The following is a 16,697-nucleotide window of genomic DNA, read 5'->3' as shown; positions in this document are numbered from 1 at the left end:
ATACATATAAATTAAATTAATCAGTGACATGGAAACCTATGATAGATATAAGCTGGTCTGTAACCAAGTCACAAAGGAGATTAGGCATGCAAAGGCAGATTATGAGAAATCCTTGGCAAAGGATGCAAAGAAAAACAACAAAGAATTCTTTACCTGTGTAAGGGATGAATCAGATTGGTTCACTGGATATTGATGGTTCAACAGTTGATGATCCTGCTCAGGTGGCTAACAAACTAAATGAGTTTGTTAAACTCTGGCAGTGAGCTGGATGATTTTGTAATAACTGAGAGAAAAGTGGAGGAGAAATTGTTGAAGATAAACATAAAAATGGCACCTGGGGTGGATGGGATCTATCCAGTTATATTAAAGGAGGCAGCAAAGGAAGTAAGCAAACCCTTAGCCATAATTATGAGAGCTTCCTTGGACTCGGGGGGGGGGGGTACCCATGGACTGGAGATGTGCAAATGTGACCCCAATTCACAAAGGAGGATCAAAGGGCAACACAAGTAATTATAGACCTGTTAGTTTAACTTCGGTTCCAGGAAAATTAATGGAGGCACTGGTTAAAGAAGCACTGCAGGATCATCTACACAAGAATTCAGTTATAGCTCTGACACAGCATGGTTTTGTTAAGGAAAAGTCTTGTCTGACCAATTTGATTGGATACTATGATGTGGTCACAAAGGAACTGGATGCAGGGAATAACTTTGATATCATATATTTTGATCTTAGAAAGGCTTTTGATACTGTTTCACATTGAAGACTTCTGCAGAAATTGGAACAGTTGTGGCATTGGAGGCAAATTGCTGCTATGGATAAAGGGATGGTTGAGTGGGAGAAGACAGAGAGTGGTAATCAATGGACACTGCTCATTGTGGACTAATGTTATTAGTGGAATCCCTCAGGGTTTATTGGGTCCATTGTTGTTTTCTGTATTTATAAATGATATTGATTATGGTATATCAAGCTTAATGTCCAAGTATGCAGACGATACGAAGGTTGACAGGGTTGTTAAGGACACTAATGATAATACACTGCGGCAACAGGATCTAGAAAAATTGAGCAGATGGGCTGAGAGGTGGCAAATGAAGTTTAACATTGACAAATGTAAAGTACTACATATGGGAAGTAGCAACCCCAGAGTGACGTATCAAATCTGTGGTAATACATTGACAGTGGTAGAGAACGAAAAGGACCTGGGGTTAATTGTGCAGGCAGATATGAAGTTTTCTGAGCAGTGCAGACAGTCTGCAAGAGTAGCTCATAGTGTCTTGTCAATGATATACAGGAATTTTTCTAGCAGGAGGTGAGGTGATTATCCCCTTATATAAGGCAATGGTCAGACCACACCTTGAGTACTTTATACAGGTCTGGAGGCCTCATTTTAAGAAGGATGTAGAGCTGTTGGAACGAGTACAGAGAAGGTCAACAAGATTAGTGAATGGAACAAAGGGTTGCTCTTACGAAGAAAGGCTTAAATTTTGCAAATTACAGTGTTTGGAGACTAGGCACCTGCGAGGTGATCTGATTGAGGTGTATAAACCCTTGAATGGTTTGCGCATGCACAATACTGATTGAATTCTTCCTCTAGCTCAGAATAATCAATTGAGAGGGCATAAATTCAAATTGAGGAAAGGCAGATGTAGGATAGATGTGCGGAAGTTTGCCTTTAGCCAGCGGGTGGTTGGTTGGTGGAACAGACTTCCATCCTCTGTTGTGGAAGTTGATAGCTTAAATAAATTTAAGGCTGAGCTGGACAGGTACTTGGAATGAACAGAGGGGTGAAATGGGAGTTTTTTTTTTTTTTTTTTTGGCTGATGCTGCATAAGCATGCTTTCTTGCATCATATGCCTCTACTAATGCTAATGCTAATAACATTTGACCATGAAGAGTAGTGCCTATTAACCACCCCTTTATCAATAGCAGTAACTTTCCCTTAATGCCAGATTGCTCCAGTTTATACAGCAGTCTTTTATGTACAACAGTATCAAAATCCTTTCTGAAATCCAAGTTTATAATAGCAGAAGTATTTTTCGCGTCCAGTTGCTTGGTCACTGCATCATAGTAACCTATCAGATTGGTTAGACAAGACTGTCGCTTAACAAATCCATGCTGTGACCGCATTATAATTGTATTCCTGTACAGATGGTCCTGCATTACTTCCTTAACCAGCTACTCCATTATTTTCTCTGGAACAGACATTAAGCTAACAGATCTGTAATTACTTATGTCACCTTTTGATCCCCCTTTATGAATTGGGGATACATTCGCACATCTCCAATCCATAGGGACCTCTCCTGAATCCAAGAATGCTTGCATAATTAGTCTAGTATAATTACTTGCATAATTAGTAGAAAATGAAAAAGTCGGTGCTGGGCCCATTGTTGTTTTGTGTATTTATCAATGATATCGATGAAGGTAGTATATCAGGCTTGATGTCCAAGTTTGCAGATGATACAAAGGTTGGCAGGGTTGTTAATGACACTAAATACAGTATGCTACTGCAACAGGATCTAGAAAAGTTAGGCAGATGGGCTGAGGAGTGGCAACTGAAGTTCATTGACAAATGCAGTAACCCAAGAGAAATGTACCAACTCTGTGATACTACACTCAGGGAGGTAGAAAATGAAAAAGACCTGGAGATAATTGAGCAGTGCAAACAGGCTGCCAGAGCAGGTCGTGGAGTATTGTCAATGATATATAGGAATCTTGCTAGCAGAGACAAGGAGGCGATTATCCCTTTGTATAAGGCAATGGTCAGGCCACAACTTTGAATACTGTATACAGGTCTGGAAGCCTCATTTTAGGAAGGATGTAGAGTTTCTAGAATGAGTACAGAGAAGGGCAACAAGATTGATGAGAGGAACAAAGGGGTGCTCTTATGAAGAAAGGCTTAAGTTCTGCAAGTTGCAGCATCTGAAGACTAGGATTAAGGCGTATAAGGCCTTGAATGGTTTGAGCAGGCTCAATGCTGACGGGATACTTCTGCTTTCTCAGACTAAGAACCTGTGGGGACATAGATTCAAATCGAGGAAATACAGTTGTAGAATAGATGTGCAGAAGTTTGCCTTTAGCCAACAGGTAGTTGATTGCTGGAACAGACTTCCATTTGTTGTGGAAGCTGATAGCTTAAATAAATTTAAGGCTGAACTAGACAAACATTTGGAGTGACCGGATGGGTGAAATGGGAAGTTTTTTTTTTTTTTTTCTTTTAGCTGATGCTGTATAAGCTTACTTTCTTGCCTCATATGCCTCAATTAATGCTAATGCTAATTATGGCTAAGGGTTTGCTCACCTCCTTTGTTGCCTCCTTTAATATGATTGAATAGATCCCATCCACCCCAAGGTGCCTTTTTTATGTTCAGCTTCAACAATTTCTCTTCCACATTCCTTTCAGTTATTACAAAGTCCTTTAGCTCCCCATTGGTGTTTGATGAACTTCTGACATTCTCTTCCATAAAGAATTCCTTATGTGTGAATGTAGATGCAAAATATCTATTCAATTTGTCAGCAATCTTAGCTGGGTCTTCAACAGGTAACCCATTGACATCAAGTAGCTCAGTGTGATTCAACCCCTTCTACTATTAATATAGGCATAGAAGTCTTTGCTGTTTTTCTTCGTCAGAGACTTTTGTTACTTGAATACAGACTACTTTATATCTACTGTAGACTTCTGTACCACCTGATAATTTATGTGCATCCCATGCACTTTTCTTCCCTGCCACTTGTCTCACTAGTTCATCTGACATCCATTTAGGTCTAAGCCTTGAAGAGTATTTCTTCATTGGTATGAAAAGCCTAGTGCTTCTTTGACTATTCCTTGAATGTTTCCTATTTAGAATTTGCTGATCATATCATATCATATCATATCATGGGCGCCTCCGTAGCCATGTGGGAAGGAGCAGCAGTGCGTAGCACACGCTTCTTGATTAGACCAGGGTTCGAGCCCGTCACCACCAAATATGGAGGATGCGGAAAGGTCAAGGGAATGACCACCGCATATTCCCAGAGCAATATGGCCTTAGTTGCTAATGCTCCTAAATAACAAACAACAACAACAATATCATATCGTATCATATCATATCATCATCAGTTGGTCTCACTGCATGTAATTTAAAAACTGTCTGAGGCCACTGCAGTTTAGCTTATGAAAACAAAAGCTTTTCCCTTTACCCTTGACAGTAATTGTCTTTAAGTAAATTCCACATTAGTAGGTTTGAGCCCATATAACTTGGTGTCCATGACACCAAGTTAGACAGGCTGCAATTATCTGATCTCAGGCAGAGGAAGTAGTTTCCCAACATAATTATTTTATTCTGGGATTTCAGTCTGCAAATCAGCCTATGAATGTACAGAGAAATTTTGTAAGGTGCTAACGGAATTATATTGTACTAACTTTCTTGCTATTAATTTTTTTTTTTTTTTTTTGTTAAAATTTCTGTTGGTGAATGAACTGAAATAGCTAGTGACTTTCTTGTGACCTTGTACACATGCATATTTTGGTTATCATATATTATACATATTTTGTATATCATGTATACATATTGTGCATATTTATTTCGTCATCTTTAATACACAACTACAGCCTAGGTGTAATAAAAATTAATCAGTTTGTATAGATGTTGAATCTATTGTTTTTGTATTAATATACTTTTATTGCTTTGCAAACACAATTGAAATGCAACACAAATTTTTTAAAGCTTTCCAAATTATAAAATAGCATTAGCTTTTTTATAAGTTTTAAATTATTATTGAAATTGAAATTACAGGAAATTAGGAGGGCTGACTTCCCCTTTCATGTTTGTTTGCAGCCAGCAGGATTTAATTGTGTAGTTAATGGAATGGTTTTATCACTCGCAGCTCCTTCATGAGATGCCTTTATACAGCACAACCATCAAGCAAATCCTTTAGGTAAATGACAGATTAACATTTTGATGAAGTTATTTTTGAGTATTTCACTACTTTCAAAAAAATAACATCTTCAAAAGATTAATCTGCTATTTACAGCCAATCCTCATGTAATGCGAGTTCGATTAACACGTTTCTCAGTTACGACTATTTAAAAAAATTATACCACTTTTCACTTTACATGATGCAAATTTTCAGTTACTGCAATTTTTTTTTTTTTATGTGATCGTTGAAAAAGATTAGAATCGCGCGTTAAGCTTACCGCGTGCCAGACAGGCAATAAACAAACGTTTGCCTGCTGCTCGCCTCAGTGTGTTCCATCAACCGTTGAAAGAAGACGTGTTACTTGTTTGTCTCCTGTTAATAAAGTCAATGCAGACTTGCATTTAAAAATTCTAATTTTTAAATAAGCCAGATGAAAATGTTACCACAAAGGAAATAACGGTGAAAGAACTAGATGAAATCTTTCTTAACGCAGAGAACCTCAAACAAAAGGTTTGAGGTTCTTTGCGATATTTATTTCGCCAGAGCCCAGAGAAGATTGTTGTCAGCGATCAGAAATTGATTGATGAAAAGAGAAAGTCAACAATGTTCCAACAATTCTGTTCAAATATTTCCGTAAGCGATTGTTTTCTTCATTGTGTATTTTATGTCAGAGGTTCCCAAACTTTCTCCATTCACGGTGCCCTTAGTGTCTCAGTAATTTTTTCACAGTGCACCTAGACCAAAAGAAATACCTAACAGTTGCATCTACATTCACAAATGAGGAATTATTAAGGTTTGAAAATGGCAGAAGGTTATCAAATTGTAGCAGGATACTTAATGATTTTTTTTTTTTTTACCTTACTTAATGATTTTGTAATAACTGAGAGCAAAGTGAAGGAGAAATTGTTGAAGTTAAACATAAAGGCACCTGGGGTGGATGGGATCTACCCAATTATATTAAAGGAGGCGGCAAAGCAACTAAGCAAATCCTTAGCTATGATTATCAGAGTATCCTTGGACTCAGGGGAGGTTCCCACGGACTGGAGATGTGCAAATGTATCTCCAATTCACAAAGGGGGATCGAAGGGTGACACAAGTAATTACAGACCAGTTAGTTTAACTTCTGTTCCCGGTAAAATAATGGAGTCACTGGTTAAAGATGCATTGCAGGATCATCTAGACAAGACTGCAGCAATAATTCAGATACAGCATGGGTTTGTTAAGGGAAAGTCTTGTCTGACAATTTTGATAGGATATTATGATGTGGTTACAAAGGAACTGGATGCAAAAAATAATTTTGATATCATATATTTGGATTTCAGGAAAGCTTTTGACACTGTTGCGCATGAAAGACTATTGTACAAATTGGAGCAGAATGGTATTAAGGGTAAGTTGCTACAATGGATAAAAGGATGGTTAAGTGGGAGAAGACAGAGGGTGGTAATCAATGGGTGCTGCTCTTCGTGGACTAATGAAATTAGTGAAGTCCCACAGGGTTCGGTGTTGGGTCCACTGTTGTTTTGTATATTTATCAATGATATTGATGAAGGTATACCAGGCTTAATGTTGAAGTTTGCAGATGATACAAAGGTTGTCAGGGTTATTAATGGCAGTGTGCTACTACAACAGGATCTAGATAATTTGGGCAGAAGGGCTAAGAAGTGGCAACTGAAGTTTAACCTTGACAAATGCAAAGTACTGCATATGGGTAGAAGTAACCCCAGAGAAATGTACCAACTGTGTGGTACTACATTTAAGGTGGTAGAAAATGAAAAAGACCTGGGAGTAATTGTGCAGTCAGATATGAAGTTTTCTGAGCAATGCAGACAGGCTGCCAGGGCAGGTCATGGAGTTTTGTCAAGGATATATAGGAATTTTGCTAGCAGGGAAAAGGAGGTGATTGTCCCTCTGTATAAGGCAATGGTCAGGCCACGCCTTGAGTACTGCGTACAGGTCTGGAGGCCTCATTTTAGGAAGGATGTAGATTTGCTTGAGCGTGTACAGAGAAGGGCAACAAGATTGGTGAGGGGAATGAAGGGATCCTCTTACCAAGAGAGGTTTAAGTTCTGCAAATTGCAGTGGCTGGAGACTAGACACCTGCACGGTGATCTGATTGATTGAGGTGTATAAGGCCTTGAATGAGTTGAGCACACTGAATTCTAATGGGATCCTTCCACTTGTTCAGATTACGAACCTAAGGGGGCATAAATTGAAATTAAGAAAGGACAGATGTAGAATAGATGTGCATAAATTTGCCTTTAGCCAGCGGGTGGTTAATTGCTGGAACAAACTTCCATCTGTCGTTGTGGAAATTGATAGGTTGAATAAATTTAAGGAGGAACTGGACAGGCATTTGGAGGGAATGGTGTGATTTTTTTTTTTTTTTTTTTTGGCTGATGCTGTATAAGCTCATACACTTGCTTTCTTGCATCACATGCCACTACTACTACTAGTTCCATTTATTATGTATTTAGGTCCAAACAACTTAATAACAAATGCTGAAACTGAATTACCTCGAGCTAGTAGTTCGCACCGTGTCTGACAGATGTCGAGTATCGCTGTTTCCACTCAAAAATTTTAAATATTCCGTGGCACACAGTTTGGGAACCGCTGTTTTATGCAATAAACATTTATTCCATAATTATTTTCATTATCTTTTACTTGGTATACAGTTAAAAAGTTATTTAAAAGGTATTTTTAAAATTCTTTAAGGGCATTCCTGAAGGTCAAGGACCAATTATAAATTTTCCTATTGATTATTATATTCTATTAACGTGTTTCCGTTTTGCACGATGCACTCATGTGATGAATTAATCGCGTTAATTGAGATCAGCCTGTACTTAAAATATTATTTCCATATCATGGCAATGTATTCTATTTTGGATAGCTATCTTTTGTCTCATGCCTATTTCCTTTCCTGTCTGCAAACTTTCTGCCATCTTATACTCTCAGTCAGAGGCATTTTTGAGATTTTGTGCTTTTTTTGCCCCTAAATTAAAAGTCTCACATAATAGTATCGGTCATTCTTTAAATAAATAGCAGATTACCTTTTGCAGTTTGTTAAAGGTAATGCAATATCGAGACAACTTTTATTGAGAAGGCAGAGTTTGCTTTGCTATGTGCAATAAGCCCATTGTGTATTAACTGCGCAGGTTGGAATTGTGCTGGCTGCAAAAAAACTTAAAAAGGACAAGTCATGCCTCTTAACTTCATATAAGTCCTTTTTTTTTTTTTTTTTTTTTTGTAAGATTCAAATACATACACTCTGCATGTATTGTGAATTCAATGTACAGTATTTTATTTATATAGTAAAATATTAAATAAGTTATTTAATATTTTACACTTTCCTGCGTTTTTTCATCTTTTTTTTTTTTTTTTTGCCAACCTCTAGAAAAATAGAAATACAGTGGTTTTACTGTATATATTACTGGACCTGAATCTGATTGAGCATGTTTGGGATGCTTAAATCATCAGAGCAATAGCTAGATACAGATATTCTTGCTATTTTACATAATAATTTTTAAAAATTTATTTTGAAAATTCTCTTAATAGCATAAAGTACACAAATTTAGTTCCAAAGCTTCTCCTAATTCTTTTTCTCTGTTTTAAGGCAGTTCCAAAATAGTTTTTTTACTACTGTTTTTGTTTTTCTTAAATAACTTTAAGAAAATCGAAATATCTCTGTTTTCTACAGTATTTAATTTCAGTTACCTACTAGAAAGAGACTCAGAGAGGACATAAGAAGATTTAACACAAGAAAAGTAGAACAAGCATTAAGGGAAAACAAAGGATTTAAATCAGCAGCCATGAGCAGTAATACAGAAAGACAAATGATACTGAAACTGAAGAATAGCGATGGTGTATTTATAAACAGCAGAGAAGGCATAATTCAAATAGCAGAAGACTGCTATAGAGAATTATACAAGGAGCAAGGGAATGATACCAGCAGTGGGGAAGATGGATTGCAAAGTAGCAACACATACGACATACCCGATATTCTTCCTGATGAGGTAGAACATGTATCGAAGAAAATGAAGAATCGGAAAGACCCGGGGGAAGATGAAGTTACTGTAGAGTTGTTAAAATTGGGAGGAAGAGACATAACACAAAAACTGGCAAGGCTCTTCACAAAGTGCATTAGAAAAAGTGTGATGCCTAAGCAGTGGAATAATGCAATCATAGTTTTGCTGCATAAGAAAGGAGATAAATCAGAAATTGGAAATTATAGACCAATTAGCTTGTTATCCCACATCTACAAGTTGTTCGCAAGGGTCATTACTAACAGATTAGAAAGAATACTTGATGAGAATCAACCAAAAGAGCAAGCTGGCTTTAGGACAAGATTCTCAACTATGGATCACCTTCACGTAATATCACAGCTAACGGAGAAAGCAAATGAAAAGAAAACACCATTATGCTTGGCATTTGTGGATTATGAAAAGGCATTTGACTCCATACAGCATAAGGCAATGTTTCGGGCACTGGAAAGACAAGGCATAGATACTCCATATATTATGATTTTGAAGAAAATATATGAGAGTGCTACCTCCTTTATTAGACTAGACAAAGACAGTAGCAAATTTAAAATCGAGAAAGGAGTTCGACAAGGAGACACAATATCTCCGAAGCTGTTTACTGCTGCCCTTGAGGAAGCTTTCAGAAGATTAGACTGGTTGCAGAAAGGAGTCAATGTGAACGGAGAGTACCTAAACCATTTACGATTTGCAGATGACATTGTGGTCATAAGCCACGATCCCAAAGAATTAGAGGAAAATCTTAATCAGTTATGCGCAGTTAGTAAGGATTTTGGACTAAAGATGAATATGGCTAAAACAAAAGTAATGATGAACAAGTATGCCACAGAAAGGGAAATAATGATTGAAGGAGCAGTAATTGAAAAGGTGGAGTCATATACTTATCTGGGACAAGTTATCAGCTGTAATAATGATAAATGGCTGGAAGTCAAGAGAAGAATAAATTTTGGATGGATAGCATTCAGGAAATATAGTCACATAGTGAAGAGCAATATCCCAGTTTGTCTGAAACGTAAAATAATGAATCAATGTATACTTCCCACCATGACTTATGGAAGTGAAACTTGGGCACTCACCAAAAGAATGGAAGAGAAGCTGAGAACTACACAGCGAAGAATGGAACGAATTATATTGGGAATCAGACTGTTAGATAAGAAGAGAAACACATGGATTAGGCAGCAAACTCAAGTGAAGGACATTCTTATCAAAACTAAAGAACTAAAATGGTCTTGGGCAGGACACATAGCTCGAAGACATGATGGCAGATGGACTAAGAAAATAACAGAATGATACCCAAGAGGAGCTAGAAGAAAACCTGGAAGACAAAGGCGGAGATGGATAGATGAAATTCATGAGTTTTTGGGTAGTAAATGGATGGCCACTGCTCAAAACAGAAGGAACTGGAAATTTGCTGGAGAGGCCTTCATCCTGCAGTGGATTGAAAATGGCTGATGATGATACCTACAGTTAAATTAATAATTGAATTAAAACTGACTTCTGCTTTAATTCCTTTAACTAAAGCTCCTGGACTGTGTATTTGTGTGCTGTGATCTTTATTTATAACTTTAAACCATATCTATTTCTCCTTTTTAATTTAAAATTACAGCTGTTTTCTGACTTCTGCTTAAAGCAGTAAACAAGTTTTTCCTCTATTTAATAATGATAATAAATAAAATTCAATAATAAATATTTTTAATCCACTTTTTATACTGCGAACTATGTGGACTATGCCACATAACTTGCAGTATAAAAAGTTGAACAGCTTCCTACACTAGAACAGTAGTAATTTGCATCTGGTTGTACAAGTCAAAGTGATAAAGTCTCAGTTATGGTACGTAGTAAAGATATCACAGTTTCTAAACAGCATAATTGTGGAAGCTTGTGCATCAGGTGATTCCATATCGGAAATGGTACATCTTGTTAGTTGCTTGTGGCCCACTGTGGTTAAGGTGTAAGAATGGTGTTGAATGGGTCAAATAACCTCCTGCCGACAGAATTGTAACGGATTATGCAAAGTGGATATTCATATTCAAGGGTACAGCACATTGTACAGGCTCAACAGCATGTCACTATGTGACAGTTGAAATTACAATACAATATGGAAATACAAGAACAATATTCCAAATGATGATGTGCCACACACTCAAATGTATGGGATTCCACAGTAGACAACCCAAGAAACAAACTCTCCTCACTGCTGATCATTGTCAATGGCAAATACTCTGGTGTCAACAAAATGCTGGCTGGACACTGGAGGACTGGAAATGAGTGTGCTTGTCAGATGAGTCCAAATACCTGTTGAAACACGCCGATGGATACCTTCATGTGTGACACCAGCAACATGAGGACCCATCTTGCATTTGCCCACCACGGTTCCCTCTAAGCTGCACACATGTGCAGCCGTGCACTGATTTCTATGAAGTTGCACAGGTGCTTTTACTTCTTGTGCACACAGCCGACATACTAGATGGTGACAGGAGTATTAGTGGAAGAATGGATATAGGAAGGGGGGATAGCTCATGCCATAAGATTCGCTATTGCATGACATGTTCCCACATCTTTTATTTTCAAATACATAGTGCATAGTGAAAAGTTGTGTTGATTTTTATTTATATGAAAAAAATTATTACATTATGAATACATAAAGGACTGTAGCGGTTGTAGTTTCTATTGTATGTTTTTAAGGTGAGTTTATTCTTATAAAAATAATATAAATACCATATAATAGGGAAGGTCAGCATTTTTACATTCCGTCCACTCAACCACACACATACACAGTACGTGTGGGAGTAGAGTGTATAAGGAATGTATTGTGATTGTGAAATTTTTCAAAGTCGAGTTTATGTATTAATTTTTACTAATTAATACATAAAAATATATGGGTGAAATGTTGGCGGATCTACTGATCCGGATTTTTTTTTTATGTATAACCAAAAACGTTTAGTATTACTTAATATCTTATCAAAGAAGGTAAAATATGAAAAATTAAAATTTTTATAAACTATTTTAATAATGTGTTAAAAATTTGTGATTTTTCCTAATATTTTATAATAACTTCATTTACAAAATCAGTGAATTAATAAAATTCTTTAATTTTAAAATTTTTCAGATAAAAAATGTCCAAAAGAAAAACTGTCCAAAAGAAAGTAAGACATAAATACGATAAATAAAAAAACTTGCAAAACATTTATAAAGGAATTTGTTTTTAAAACAAATTGATGCTGAAATTCCATCATAAAACAAAAAGCAAAGCCTAAAACTAGGAGATATTTTTCAATACAATGAAGAAAATGGTGTCTTGTGTACTTTTTGTGCACAAGCAAAAGTTGCAGGAGTATTTAGTACAGGAAGAAAATGGGAAGAATGGAAACTAGATTATTTAAAACGGCATCTAAGCCAGAAGATATGTATAGACACAGTTACCAAGTTACGTAATCTGAAAAAAGGTGGAATTTTAAGTATTTTGACGGAAACCATAGAAGTACTTAACATAAAAAAGGAAAGAAGTAAACAGTTGAAATCAAATTTTGATATGGTTAAGGTTTTAATTAATGATGTGAGATTATCTAAAAAAATTCATGCATCAATGAACTCTATACAAGACATTCATGAACACATGGAAAAATTTATAGATATACCTAAAAATTGGAGAAGCAAAAATTATTCATTTGAATTTGTTGAATGTATAAATTCTGTTCTCATACAAAATATCCTGAACGAAATAAGAGAATCTACTTTCTACACATTAATTGTAGATGAAAGTACTGATATTTCAGTACAAAAAGTATTAATTTTGTATTTTAAAACTTACAAACTGTGACAGTATGTCCATTTTAGAAAAAGTAAAATTTTTTTACGACGAATATAATCTTGATATTAAAAATATGGTAATGTTCACATCAGATGGAGCAAGTGTTATACTTGGAAGGAAAAATGGAGTAGCAGCAATTCTCAAAAAGGAAATATTACATCTATCTGAACAACATTGTGTTGCACACTGAGAAGATTTAGGAGTGGACAATGCATGGAAAATGTATCTATTATGCAAGATATAGAGATGTTGCTTAGAAATGTATACACAATGTTTATCAGGTCTAGCATAAAAAAAAGGAAAATTAGAACTAGCCAAGGTTACAGAACGCGATGTTGTATCTTTTAGTTCATTAAATGAAGTGAGATGGGTATCCAGACATTTTGCAGTTGATTGAAATATTAATCGAATATTGCAATGAGCAGGTTAACAAATGTAATGATCCTATTAGTAAATACTGTTTACAAATTTTGACAAATTCACAATATCATGTGACATTAATTGCACTCAATGATGTATTTGGAGAGCTTGCATCGCTTTGCAAATATCTACAAAAAAAGTTGTTTAAAGATTATTGATGCACATCAATATGTTAAAGCTAAAATAAACAAATTAAGAAGCCAATATCTTGGAAAAAATATTTTCTGGAGTGAAAATGTGAAAGAAGTATTATCAAAAATTCAAAGTGATGTTGGCACTGCAGCACAGCAGCTATAATTCACTTTATCAAACTTGTATGTGATCACTTAGATAACAGATTTCCTGATGATGAATTAAATGATTGGAAAGTATTTGATATTAATGCTATCACAAATGAAAGCAATAATTTTGACTTTGGGAAACTTAATGTGATACGCCTTGCAAAAAAAATACTCAGATTTATTACAAATAACGAAAGTGATGTTATTTCTAATCAGAAGAATAGCATTAGCATTAGTAGAGGCATATGATGCAAGAAAGCAAGCTTATGCAGCATCAGCCAAAAGAAAAAAAAAAAAAAAAACACTCCCATTTCACCCCTCCGTTCTTTTCAAATATCTGTCCAGCTCAGCCTTAAATTTATTTAGGCTATCAACTTCCACAACAAGGGATGGAAGTCTGTTCCACCAACCAACCACCCGCTGGCTAAAGGCAAACTTCCGCACATCTATCCTACATCTGTCTTTCCTCAATTTGAATTTATGCCTCTCAGGTGATTATTTTGACCAAGAGGCAGAATCCCATCAGCATTGAGCATGCTCAAACCATTCAAGGCTTTATACACCTCAGTCAGATCACCTCGCAGCTGCCTAGTCTCCAGACACTGTAATTTGCAAAATTTAAGCCTTTCTTTGTAAGAGCAACCCTTTGTTACATTCACTAATCTTGTTGCCCTTCTCTGTACTCGTTCCAACAGCTCTACATCCTTCTTAAAATGAGGCCTCCAGACCTGTATACAGTACTCAAGGTGTGGCCTAACCATTGCCTTATACAAGGGGATATTCACCTCCTTATCCCTGCTAGAAAAATTCCTGTATATCATTGACACTATGAGCTACTCTTGCAGACCGTCTGCACTGCTCAGAAAATTTCATATCTGCCTGCACAATTACCCCCAGGTCCTTTTCGTTCTCTACCACTGTCAGTGTAGTACCACAGAGTTGATACGTCACTCTGGGGTTACTGCTTCCCATATGTAGTACTTTACATTTGTCAATGTTAAACTTCATTTGCCACCTCTCAGCCCATCTGCTCAACTTTTCTAGATCCTGTTTCAGCTGCGTACTGTCATTAGTGTCCTTAACAACCCTGCCAACCTTCGTATCATCTGCTAACTTGGACATTAAGCTTGATATACCATCATCAATATCATTTATAAATACAGAAAACAACAATGGACCCAACACTGAACTCTGAGGAACTCCACTAATAACATTAATCCACAATGAGCAGTGTCCATTGATTACCACTCTGTCTTCTCCCACTCAACCATCCTTTTATCCATAGCAGCAATTTGCCTCCAGTGCCACACTGCTCCAATTTGTGCAGCAATCTTCCATGTGCAACAGTATCAAAAGCCTTTCTAAGATCCAAATATATGATATCAAAGTTATTCCCTTCATCCAGTTCCTTTGTGACCACATCATAGTATCCAGTCAAATTGGATACTATAAAGTCTTGCCCGACCAATCAAATTGGTCAGGCTGTGTCCGAGCTATAACTGAAGTCTTGTGTAGATGATCCTGCAGTGCCTCTATTAATTTTCCTGGAACAGAAGTTAAACGAACAGGTCTATAATTACTTGTATCGCCCTTTCATCCTCCTTTGTGAATTGGGGTCATATTTGCACATCTCCAGTCCATGGGTACCTCCCATGAGTCCAAAAAAGCTCTCATAATTATGGCTAAGGGTTTGCTTACTTCCTTTTCTGTCTCATTTAATATAACTGGATAGATCCCTTCCAGTCCAGGTGCCTTTTTTATGTTTATCTTCAACAATTTCTCCTCCACTTTCGTCCCAGTTATTACAAAATCATCTAGCTCACTGCCAGTTTATCTCACCTCTGGCATTCCCCTCCCTGAATAATTCCTCATGGGTGAATGTAGATGCAAAATACTCATTTAATTTGTTAGCCACCTGAGCAAGATCATCAACAGTTGAACCATCAATATCCAGTGGACCAATCTGATTCATCCCTTTCCTTCTAGAGTTTACATAGGTAAAGAACTCTTTGCTGTTTTTCTTTGCATCCTTTACCAAGGATTTCTCATAATCTGCCTTTGCCTGCCTAATCTCCTTTGTGACTTGGTTACAGACCAGCTTATATCTATCGTAGGCTTCCATGTCACCCATTAATTTATATGTATCCCATGCATTTTTCTTCTCTGCCATATGTCTCATTAGTTCATCTGACATCTATTTAGGCCTAAACCTTGAACAATATTTCTTAGTTGGTATGTAAAGCCTAGTAGCTTTCAAGATAAATTCTTTGAATGCTTCCCATTTTGAAATTGCTGTTGGTAACAATATCAATTAAATTCTATATGGTTGGTCCCACCATATAGAATTTAAATACTCTCATACGGTATGAATTCTTTAAAGACAGTATTAAATTCTATATTAAACATACTGTCTTTAAATATTTGAATTAAAATTTATAAATGCCGAAATAACTAAAACTGGAACATTTAAAACTTTCAGTGACACTTTAAATTTCGTACTTACAAATTTAGAGTTTTGTAACATATCCATTCTCTATGATATTATGGGAACATTTCAAGCATCAAGTGCAGACTGCGAGTGAAGATTTAGCACTATGAATTCAATTAAAACAAAAAATCGAAATAGAATACATGAAGATCATTTAAGTGACCTTATGAGTATTAAATTGCATTTAGCTAATGGTCCAACAATAAATGTAGATGATGTCTACAAAGTATGGACTTCTACAAAGAACAGAAGAGAAACATTTCAAGAAAAATAAATAATTAACTGTAAAGTGTAAATTGATTGTTAACATTTATTTTATTATTATGTATGTCCCTACTTATAATTAAAACAATTTGTAAATTGCACATATTTAATCTTGTCTGAAAATTTTTTACTCAGATTCATTTCTGCACCATAGCTATAAGAAAAATTAGAGGGAACATTGGTGCTCACTATCCAGGTAGGTGGCAGGGGTTGCTTAATATGGGGCATGTTTTGCTGGCAAGAACTATGATCCCTGGTTTATATGAATCAATATTTCATTGGCAGGGCCTACAGCAGCTCTTAGGAAACCATGTGCACCCTGCCATGTTGCATTTTTTCCCAGAGAGAAATGGGATCTTTCAAGATGATAATGTGGTGTGTCATCAAGCCCACACCATGCATTCAAGGAACGTTGGTCAAGGAACACAGTGAAGATATTATCCACTGATGTACCAAAATATTTCCAAGGGTAGATTTCTTCCTGTTCCCCACCCAACATGTTTTTT

The 16,697-nt window shown here is 36.2% G+C and overlaps 1 protein-coding gene across 1 annotated transcript in view; it reads left to right on the top strand.

The window, feature by feature from the left end:
- The window catches only part of Vps15 (vacuolar protein sorting 15), a 316,929-nt gene that overhangs the window by 46,909 nt on the left and 253,323 nt on the right, over positions 1 to 16,697 (top strand). The window lies entirely within an intron of this gene.

Source organism: Mastigoproctus giganteus, chromosome 5 (assembly GCF_048544385.1).
Source record: "Mastigoproctus giganteus isolate SK-2022 chromosome 5, ASM4854438v1, whole genome shotgun sequence".
In the NCBI taxonomy this organism is placed as follows: domain Eukaryota; kingdom Metazoa; phylum Arthropoda; class Arachnida; order Uropygi; family Thelyphonidae; genus Mastigoproctus; species Mastigoproctus giganteus.
Note: the sequence above shows the minus strand (reverse complement) of the source record. Positions and strands in the feature narration are given on the sequence as shown.